General features: G+C 42.4%; 1 pseudogene; it reads left to right on the top strand.

The window, feature by feature from the left end:
• Positions 1 to 6,276: 6,276 nt before the first annotated feature.
• LOC116883859 lies at positions 6,277 to 6,721 on the top strand (annotated as a pseudogene).
• Positions 6,722 to 11,282: the final 4,561 nt, after the last annotated feature.

Consider the following 11,282-nt stretch of genomic DNA (forward strand, 5'->3'; position numbering starts at 1 on the left):
GTGGTAGTGAAACAGGTTTTGTCTTGCAAAAAGGAAACTCAATAGATTAGATCTGAAATGAAATTAATAACATCGTAAATCAAGAAACAGCAATGTAAGGAAGCCTTTTAGATTTGTAAAGGCAGACATCAAGTGAATAAATAAGGAAGAATGAGTACGTGTTATTTGAGCATGTTCTTCGAAGCCATATTTAACTCTGCCTTTCTTCCACTACTGATGATGAAGAGCTGTCTGTAATGAACTACATGGAACAAGACGTAATCTGCCTCCTATCTGAGAGAAACTGACCTGGAGGAGGTGCTGAGATAGAATGGAGGTGTAAGGAAGAGAAGGGATCCAGGTGCTACACATAAGTTTGGATGAGAGGACAGTCAAGCCAGTAGCCACAATGGCACAAGAATACAAGAGTTGAATCATTATATGCAGAGCTCTGGAAACAACATGAACCTGCCGTAACAATGACAGTCCTCAGTCCCTCCCACAGGCCCAGTGTCCAGACTGAAAAAGGGATGGATTCAGATGTACCATTTTCTTCAAGTAGGTGATAAAGTACCAAGAGCCACCATGGTCTTCTCCTCTCCTCTGACTGACCTTCATCTCTTCCTCTTCTACCACTTCCTCTCTTGACCTCTCTCTCCTCATTTCCCTGTTTCCTTCCAGATGACTCCAGATCACCAAGAAACAAAATCCCTGACAGTCGCCAGTTTCTTGGGTTGGTCTTTCCATGATGGAAGCACCAAGAAAGCGGTGGTACAGAAGTCATGAAGGCTTCAGGATGGTGCCAGTGTTTGTGAGCAAAGCCAAGTCCTAATCCAAGCCTGGCCATCCTCTCCCTGAATTGTCTTTTACAAGGCTTTGCACTACAGTGTGATTTATTATGTAACCCAGTCAAGGAGCTCACGACTTCTCTGCAAAGTCCCAAGTCTGCTATCAAACACTTCCGTTAGCCAAAAGATGCAAGCACCTTCAGAAGCAAGCTCCTGCATTACACCTTCAAAAATGCCTGTGTTGTGACTAGCTAAAACTTCCTACAGAAAACTCAGCATGACCAGAGGATTTCTGACTACCAACTCTGTGATGCAAACTGAGCGCGCCTAAAAGTGTTCCTGCCGGCCATACTAACCTTTTGAATATGTGTTCCACAACCTTGGGCTAGCTAATCATGTTTCACAGTGTGTCCACTATTTTTCCTTTTGGCTCTGACTTTAAACTGAGCATGCTTATGTGTGCATTCCTTAACTAAGCATGCTCAGGTATGTTCCTGCCCCTAACATGCTTTCTCACCTGATATGTGCAGGCTTTCCAAAGAGAACCACCAAGCTTCATTCAGAAAACATAGCTTTGGAAATCACCCCAGGACTATCCTTACCCACTGCAGTTTCTCTCGAGTCTTACTTCTTGACGGCTTGTTTTGAACTAACCAACCTATGACGCGCTGCATTTGGTGGCACTGCAAAAACTGAGTAACTATTTCACATTTCCCAAGAGCCTGCTGGGGCTGAAAGGCACCCTGTACTCACATTGGTCCACCTCTACCCTCAAAAGCAAGACCCAAGTCTAAAGTCATACCACTAGCCACCGACAGAGGCCAGCCCTTCCTGCCAGCTCTGCTCCAACAACTCAACCCTACAAAGACTGCTGACATTTTTCTTTCCCTTGTTTCAGATGTCCTAGTGAGTATTCCAATTTAACAGGCAATCAGGCATCTCTCTCTGTTGTAGAGGCCTGAGGCTGTGTTCCATCCAGCTGCCTGTCACAGGCCCAGGAAGTGTCATGAACAGCAGTGTGGGAAGTTTTCCCAGAGGGACTATTGGACTGAATGACTTCTCCAGCCAAGGTCAAGCTCCATGCCTCCCTGAAGCAGTTAACATAAACACAATAACTGTGACTCCCACACTGAGGGTTCAAGACATGGCTCATGGGAGGAGGCCAAGCGAGGAAGTGGAAACAGGAGGGCTTCCCTGAGCTTCACATTCTATATGACTCATCCCAAATCATAAACTGAGAGATGTAAGAACCTTTTTTTTTCTTTTGTCCCTCTAATCCCAACTTCCAGTTTCAAAATAGAAGAGCTTAAGATGTCCACTGCCCTATAAAGTATGTGTCTTTGTGCAAACCTTAAATTATTTGTACCTTGATTTCTTTAAGTTGTTGATGTTGATGATCTCAATGATGATGATAAAAATTATGATGATGATATGTAGTCCAGACTATCCTGTAGTTCATTCTAAGACTCAGGCTGGCCAGGAACGCATGGCAATCCTCATGCCTCTATATTCAAGGACTGAGATTACGGGTGTGAGCCAGCCTCAGTCACTTTATCTATAAAGTAGATATTACCATCTGCCTGTAATAGTCTAAGTATGGTACATGAATCAAGATGTTCTAAGAGGAAAAGGACTCAGTGGAGGGAAGCACGGGATGACAGCCCCTTCAGGACTGTAGGGGGCAAAGTGGGTTGGACCTGCAGGAGCAATTAACTAAAGGAGAGAAAAAGAATTGAACTAAATGCCCAGGAAACCACAATCTCTCAAAATCTAAAAACTGGGACATCATAGGGTCATATTTGACTTGGGAGAACTAAGTTTCTTGGTGGGACTAAGAAACCACCAAGGTCATGGCTTCAATAGCCCAGTGTGCTAATCACCTCTGCATTCAGATCTGAGGTAACTGGGGCTGCTGGTGGCACTCTGTCCACATCATCTCTGAATTACAACTGCTGTGCTTCAGGAAGGTACAAACGAAAGACAATGGTTCCAAGTGATTCTATCCAACAGTGCACCTACAGGGTCATTATGAGATTAGATAAAATAATACAACCACTTAGAACAACCCCTAGACCATATCAAGCGCAAACAGCAGTCACTGCTGCTACTGGGGTTAGGAGTCCTCGGAGCCTCTCAGGTATCTAAGTTCTGATACCTGAGAGGAAGCATTGTGCACACATCTTCTGTTGGGTTGTCTTAAGCCCAGAGGCAGATCTTAGTACTCTTGTAGTGCTTCACAGACCCAGATGATTTTTATCCTTGTGCAATTCTCTTCTTTTACTTCAACTTGGTTCTTTCACATTCTCTTTTATAATTTGTGCAGTAATTAGCTCTCATCACTTTGTCCTAGCACCTGGCAAAAATAACTGACAGAGACGAAGGATTCCATTTTGACTCCTGGTCACAGAACACAGGGTTGCTTGGCCCTTTGCACTCAGCTCTTAGCAGAGAGACGGCAAAGTAGAAAATGAAAGGGCCAAGGAGAATATACACCAAGGACATGTCCTTATTGAACTATGACCTTCCTCTAATTTCTAGTTTCTAAATTTATAGATTGTTCCCGCATAGCACCAGCAGCTGGAGGCCAAGGATTCAAAGACGAGTCTATTGAGAACATTTCATATTCAAGCCATAGCACCTTAGTTTACAGTAAATGCATTCTGGTAAGGCACTTAATGTTTTTTTATGACCTGAGCTTGGTATAAACACAACATATATTCGGTGAGCTAATTTCATTCACATAGTCAAGGGCATGACTTTCAGTGATAGAAAGTCAGAATGAGTGTGATGCCCTTGGTCACCTCCTTCCTAGCATCTCTCATGTCACATGACATCCTAGGAGCTGCACCTCAGGCCAGTTTAGAATGGTCCTTTAAGTACAGATGGAAGATGCCACTGTCAAAGTCACACCATTTTCTCACTTTTGCCTGCGGCAACCCCTCCAGAACTCAGCCTTGGTCTTTAGCTCTGTGTGGGTCACTCTTTTTCCCTGTCAGGCAGAGAAAGTCTTTATTTCTACTTTGACACTAGTGAAAACTCAGCCTCTTTTCCTGAGCTAGCAAAATGGCAGAGTGCTTGCCTTTAGATTATCAAAATTTGTCCAGTGGGACCAAAGCTCCTGGCAGCCTGTCAGAGTAGACAGGTATGGTTTTGATGTGTTCTCAGCCAGTCTCCCTGCTCCCTCCCTCACAGAAGGTAAGTGCATTCTGAAACCCCTTCAAAGCCTCAGCTCTCCAGGTTTGCCTGCAAGGTGACATTTCCACTGACTCAAGCTTGAAGAAGAGAAAAGCTTCGACTTCTGCCCTGCCAATCGCCAGCTTTACTATTGAATCCTGCCATCCGTTCTCCTGAGCATGCCCTCCTAATTCTGCTCTGGGCTACACCACAGTTTAACATTTTCAGCATTCATCTGCCTATATCAACTTTATGTGTTCTTGTTTTTCCTCTTTCTAAACCTCAATAATAGGTAAATAATCAAACATTATTTATTACTTATAATTCTAGATATATGTTACTGGTAAATTACTAGGCTGTGGAGTAGTTATTCAGTATGTGGAAAACTTAAAGGCCACAAGTTTGCACCCGAAACACGCAGGCTACAATGCATAAAACTTTAAATTTCTTGCTTAGCACTTTCATGATAATCATCAGGCACCAGTTTAAGATAAAGATATGGATATTCTGCTGCTCTTAAAGGGTTAACTCAAGATCAAAATCATAATTAGGGCCCAGGTGAGGCATTTCTCATTTAGGTCGGACATTTTTATCTGGGTCCTATGGAGCAGAAAGGACTTTCTCAAAAAGAGACCAATCACATTTAGAGACAATAGGGCAAAGTGCATTCCGGGTGACACAGCAGGAAGGTTTAAGCACCAAATGTTCCCAGAAGGTTTGGTGTACATATTGTACAGGGTTTAGGTTGTTTAAGGGTACATGTAATGGTTCAAAGCTGGAAGCCAAAAGCACTTTCTAAACAAGAGAATGGTTAGCCTGTTTGATGTGCCCAGAATCCATATTGGGAAAGGTGGATAGAAGAGTGGAGAAGCAAGTAAATTGAGTCCAGACTGTGGCATATTTGGATGAAAGCCAGTTAGAGCTTTATCCTGTCAGCCAATATGGAATCATAGATGACCTTTCAATGAAAGGGGATAAAGGCTGATAAAATTCAGAGACAAGAGCTGAAAGCCAGTCACCAGGAGTGCTGAGACACCTGAGAGCAGAGGTAAGACCAACACTTTTGTTCCAAGGGATCCTCTTAGAGCCCTCAGAACAGACAAACCCTTGAGCAGTCTGGGACAGGATCCTCCCAGTTTGTGCCTGCTCCCAGAACTGACCCGGTCCGACAGCTCTCTGTACCCAGATCCCGCTGGCAGAAAACCCATCTTCATGCTCCACTATGTTCATAGCAGACTTATCTATAATAGCCAGAAGCTGGAAAGAACCCAGATGTCCTTCAACAGAGGAATGGATACAGAAAATGTGGTACATTTACACAATGGAATACTACTCAGCCATTAAAAACAATGACTTAATGAAATTCTTATTCAAATGGATAGAACTACAAAATATTATCCTGAGTGAAGTAACCCAATCACAAAAAAAAAAATAATGGTATGTACTCACTGATAAGTGGATATTAGCCCAAAAGCTCAAATTACCCAAAATACATTCCACAGACCAAAGTGCAGATGCTTCAGTCCTCCTTAAAAGGGGTAACAAAAATATTCATAGGAGAGATATGGAGACAAAGTTTGGAGCACAAACTGGAAGAATGGCCATCCAGAGTCTGCCCTACTTAGGGATTCAGTCCATATACATATAGCCACCAAACCTAGACAATATTGCTAATGCCAGGAAGTACATGCTGACAGGAGCCTGATATAGCTTCTCCTGAGAGGCTCTGCCAGAGCATGACAAATACAGAGGTGAATACTAGCAACCAACCATTGAACTGAGAATGGGGTCCCATTGGAGGAGTTAGAGAAAGGATTGAAGGAGCTGAAAGGACTTGCAACCCCATAAGAACAATACCGACCAACCAGAGCTCCCAGGGATTAAACCACCACCGGAAGAATACACATGGACAGACCCATGGCTTCAGTTGCATATGTAGCAGAGGATGACCTGGTTAGGCACCAATGGGAGGAGATGCCCTTGGTTCTGCCAAAGATGGACTCCCCAGTGATGGGGACTGTCAGGGCAGGGAGGTGGAAAGGGGTGCGTGGTTGTGGGGGAGCATCCTCATAGAAGTAGAAGTGGGAAGGTGGATGGGATAGAGGGTTCATGGACAGGAAACCAGGAAAGGGATAACATTTTAAATGTAAATTTTAAAAGTCCAATAAAAAATAAAATCCAGAGATTTGACATGGTCTGTTATATGACTAAGGCTCGAATTAGGGACAAGACTTATTCGCTGAATGGCTCAAGGCCATTATGAGGATCTGAGGGTGGAGGAGAATTAGTCGGAGTAGAATGAGCTCGTTGAGTGATTGATCGAATCTCTTGCAGCATGGCTGACCAACTGACTGAATAGCAGATTAATTCAAAGAAGCTTTCTCACTATTTGACAAAGACAGGTATGGGACAATAAAAGCAAAGGAGCTGGGGACAGTGATGGGGTCTCTGCGGCAGAACCACACAGAAGCAGACCTACAGGACATATCAATGAAGTAGATGTGGATGGTAATGGCACTATTGACTTCCCTGAATTTCTTACAATGATGGCATGAAAAATGAAAGACACAGACAGTAAAGAAGAAATTAAGGAAGTATTCTGTGTGTATTCTAAGGATGGCAATGGCTATATTAGTGCAGTACAGCTTTGTCACATGATGACAAACCTTGGAGAGAAGTTAACCGATGAAGAAGTTGATGAAATGATAAGGGAAGCAAACATTGATGGGGATGGTCAGCTAAACTCTGAAGAGTTTGTACAAATGATGATAGCAAAGTGAAGCTACTATACAGAAGGTGAGAAATTTCTAGTACAAAATTGTTTATTTGCCTTTTCTTGCTTGTAACTTATCTGTAATAGGTTTCCCCACTACTGTCAAAAAACATGCATGTATAGTAATTAGGACTTCATTCCTCCATTTTTTTCCCTGATCTTATATCGTTGTCCTTTGCCTTATTTTAGAAAATTGATCAAGTATCGTGTTGCATGTAGCTTCCTCTGGATATATCAAAGCCCTTCAGCACATCTAAACTTTGATGGAGTTGGTTAAATGAGGGAACATCTGGGTTTTGCCTTTTAGGAACCGTCAGCACATTGTTGTTGAAGTGTGGAGTTGTAACTCTGCATGGACTGTGGACAGTCAACAATATGCATTTAAAAGTTGTACTATTGCAAAATGGGTATTTTATCCGGGTATTCATACACTATGTTTTTGTACTACTGGGATTGTACCAGAAACATTTTCATTTATTGCTACTTGCTTTTTAAACTTTGTTTAGCCACTTAAAGAAAATCTTATGGCACAATTTGCCTCAAATCTATTCCAAGCTGTATACTTGTTTTCCAATAAAAAAATTACAATTCCCCCCCTCAAAAAAAATTAGAAGACATGCTCAAGGCCAAAATGACAAGTAACAAGTTGTGAACTTTCAATCCTTCCAAAAAAACTGTATGATGCTCTAAAGGAGGTTATGCCAATATGTATTACCAATATGTTATACCAATATGTATTATATATGTGATATATTTTGTGTGCATGTATACTTAGATGCTTATGAATTTATAAAAATATTAAGATCTAGAATGGAATGTGTCTCCAGAAAGCCTTCCCCTAAAATTAGGTTCGCTCCCATCCCCTGAACATTGAAATAGGGCTATTTTCTCCAAGGATGTGATTAGGAGACAATGACACCACCTTGCACTTCAGATGAGACATGCAAGGTTTCTTTTTGCATGCTTCATTAGTAAAGTCAAATTCTCAAGAACTTTATAAATAATTGCATGTGGGAATCTCATGGATCACTTAGAGTCCTTATATCCCGTCACATACTTCTTGAAGCCAGTCTTTCAGTAGATACTGCTTTACTTTTAAACAATTCTTTACTCCATGATTCGCTAATATAGATGGATACATATAGGTGTGCATGGGTGTGCACATGCAGACACACACACACACACACACACACACACACACACACACACACACACACACACACACCAGGGAGTGGGAGGTGGGAGTGAGTTGTACTTTTGTTTGGGTTCTGTAATCCTTCACCTTACAGATATATAGACTATAAACTTAAGGTGAATGGTCCTTTTTCTTGTGTTGTATACTAGATCATATCCTGTGTTGCATACTGTGTCCTATAATAGGACAGTGTGTGGAAACAGATGACCCTCAGATAATAATGTTGAAAGAATGAGGGAAAAGAGGAAATCAGTACTGGGAGTGTTCTGTGAGGTGTGAGTATTTACTGTGCAGGTACACTCGCTTGTATATCCAGACACGGCTACCTGCTTCATGCCATTATTTGACAAAGTGATTTAAGTCCTTTCACAGTGTGGTGTAAAATAAAAAATCTACCTGGTACAGAGTAAAGGCTACATAAAGGAAGGAAATTACATTAATATAATAAATTTGATTTTGATGAATGGCATTTGATGGATTTTTAAGTGTTCTTATATTAAAGTGTTCCCGTAAGTTCCTTTATAAGTTGGTAACTGAACCAGAGTTCATTGAAAACTGTGGCCAAGACTTTAACATCACAGAAAGATATATGCTTTGCTAATTTATGAACGGAATCTGTATCTCCTCTTCAAATACTGCATATTCTCTCTCTTCCACGCAGTTGCCAAGGACCATCCTTGGCTTGGAGAGGGGTTTCTGAGGAAGGGGTGTTTGGGAGCAGTGAACTATGTCATGCCATTCCTTCCGCATGTTCATGCAAGACTCAGCATAAGGTCATATTAGGAAGTAGGACAAGGCTCTGTCTGTCATCGATCTATTGATTCATTTCTGTTTCTATCTCTCTCTATCTCCATACTCTCCATCTTGAACGGTCCCACGGGAGGGTAGTCCAGGAAGGAAGGCATCCCACAGTCTTCGAGCCCTTTCACCTCCCAGCTTCAGTTAACCTTCTAACTGTGGTCTTCGTGTACCAAGACACTGCCTGTGGATTTAATAAACATATAAAATGTATCAACTTTCATGATTCACAAAAGATTCCAGGCTAAAAACAATAATAAAGCAGCATTATCATTATCAAAATGACTAAACTTCAAACTACAGAAAATAACAAGAGTCTGGGAAAATGGAGTGTTGGGAATGGCCATTCATTGCTGGAGGAAAGAGATTGGTCCAGCTGCTTTGGGAGTCTGTTTGGATCTAATGAAGATAGACACACACTCCCCATGAGTCCAGCATTTCCATGTTGATGTGTGGACCACTATGAACAGCATGTATTTCTTTCCCCACAGAAAGAGTAAAATATTAAAATATCAATCTGTAATGGCCCTAAACTAGATGCAACCCAAGTACTTGTCAATGTAAAATGAATAATAAATTGTGGTATTCTCACATAATAGAATTCTATCAGCAATAAGAATGAATAACTTACAGACACATGCAGAAACATGCAAGAATCTCACAAAGAAAATAGCAAGTGAAGGGAGCTCTGCCTAGTGATAAGGCTCATGAGGTCGCCCTAAATGATGGTTAAGAGCAGTGCATGTTGACAGGAACCTGATATAGCTGTCTCCTGGGAGGCTCTGTCAGAGCATGACAAATACAGAGGTGAATGCTAGCATTCAACCATTGAACTGAGAATAGCTGAAGGGGTTTGCAACCCCATAAGAACAATAATACCAACCACCCAGAGCTCCCAGGGACTAAACTACCACCCAAAGAGTACACATGACAGACCCATGGCTCCCGCTGCATATGTAGCAGAGGATGGCCTTGTTGGGCACCATTGGAGGGAGAAGCCCTTGGTCCTCTCAAAGCTTAGCGCCCCCCCCCCAGTGTATGGGAATGTCAGGGCAGGGAGGTGGGAAGGGGTGGGTGGATGGGTGGGAGAACACTCTCATAGAAGAAAGGGGATGGCGGTTGCGATAGGGGGTTTATGCATGGGCAACTGGGAAAGGGGATAACATTTGAAGTGTAAATTTAAAAATACCCTTTTTTAAAAAAATAAATTTTGTCTTTTGGGGACTCTCCAGGGCTTGTGGAGTTGAGAAAGCCCTCCTTTTGTTTTAATTTTTTTTAATCTTTATTAACTTGAGTATTTCTTATTTACATTTCGATTGTTATTCCCCTTCCTGGTTTCCGGGCCAACATCCCCCTAACCCCTCCCCCTCCCCTTCTATACGGGCTTCCCCTCTCCATCCTTCCCCCATTACCACCCTCCCCCCAACAATCACGTTCACTAGGGGTTCAGTCTTGGGAGTACCAAGGGCTTCACTTTCCACTGGTGCTCTTACTAGGCTATTCATTGCTACCTATGAGGTTGGAGCCCAGGGTCAGTCCATGTATAGTCTTTGGGTAGTGGCTTAGTCCCTAGAAGCTTTAGTTGGTTGGCATTGTTGTTCATATGGTGTCTCAAGTCCCTTCAAGCTCTTCCAGTCCTTTCTCTGATTCCTTCAACGGGGGTCCAGTTCTCAGTTCAGTGGTTTGCTGCTGGCATTCGCCTATGTATTTGCCGTATTCTGGCTGTGTCTCTCAGGAGAGATCTACATCCGGTTCCTATCAGCCTGCACTTCTTTGCTTCATCTAGTTTGGTGGCTGTATATATATGGGCTACATGTGGGGCAGGCTCTGAATGGGTGTTCCTTCTGCCTCTGTTCTAAATTTTGCCTCCCTATTCCCTGCCAAGGGTATTGTTGTTCCCCTTTTAAAGAAGGAGTGAAGCATTCGCCTTTTGGTAATCCTTCTTGAGTTTCATATGTTCTGTGCATCTAGGGTAATTCAAGCATTTGGGCTAATAGCCACTTATCAATGAGTGAATACCATGTGTGTTTTTCTGTGATTGGGTTACCTCACTCAGGATGATATTTTCAAGTTCCATCCATTTGCTATGAATTTCATAAAGTCATTGTTTTTGATAGCTGTGTAATATTCCATTGTGTAGATGTACCACGTTTTCTGTATCCATTCCTCTGTTGAAAGGCACCTGGGTTCTTTCCAGCTTCTGGCTATTATAAATAAGACTGCTATGAACATAGTGGAGCACGTGTCTTTGTTATATGTTGGGGCATCTTTTGGGTATATGCCCAAGAGAGGTAGAGCTGGGTCCTCAGGTAGTTCAATGTCCAATTTTCTGAGGAACCTCCAGACTGATTTCAAGAATGGTTGTACCAGTTTGCAATCCAACCAACAATGGAGGAGTGTTCCTCTTTCTCCACATCCTCGCCAGCATTTGCTGTCACCTGAGTTTTTGATCTTAGCCATTCTCACTGGTATGAGGTGAAATCTCAGGGTTGTTTTGATTTGCATTTCCCTTATGACTAAAGATGTTGAACATTTCTTTAGGTGTTTCTCAGCCATTCGGCATTCCTCAGCTGTG

The sequence above is a fragment of the Rattus rattus genome, chromosome 14 (assembly GCF_011064425.1).
Source record: "Rattus rattus isolate New Zealand chromosome 14, Rrattus_CSIRO_v1, whole genome shotgun sequence".
Lineage (NCBI taxonomy): Eukaryota > Metazoa > Chordata > Mammalia > Rodentia > Muridae > Rattus > Rattus rattus.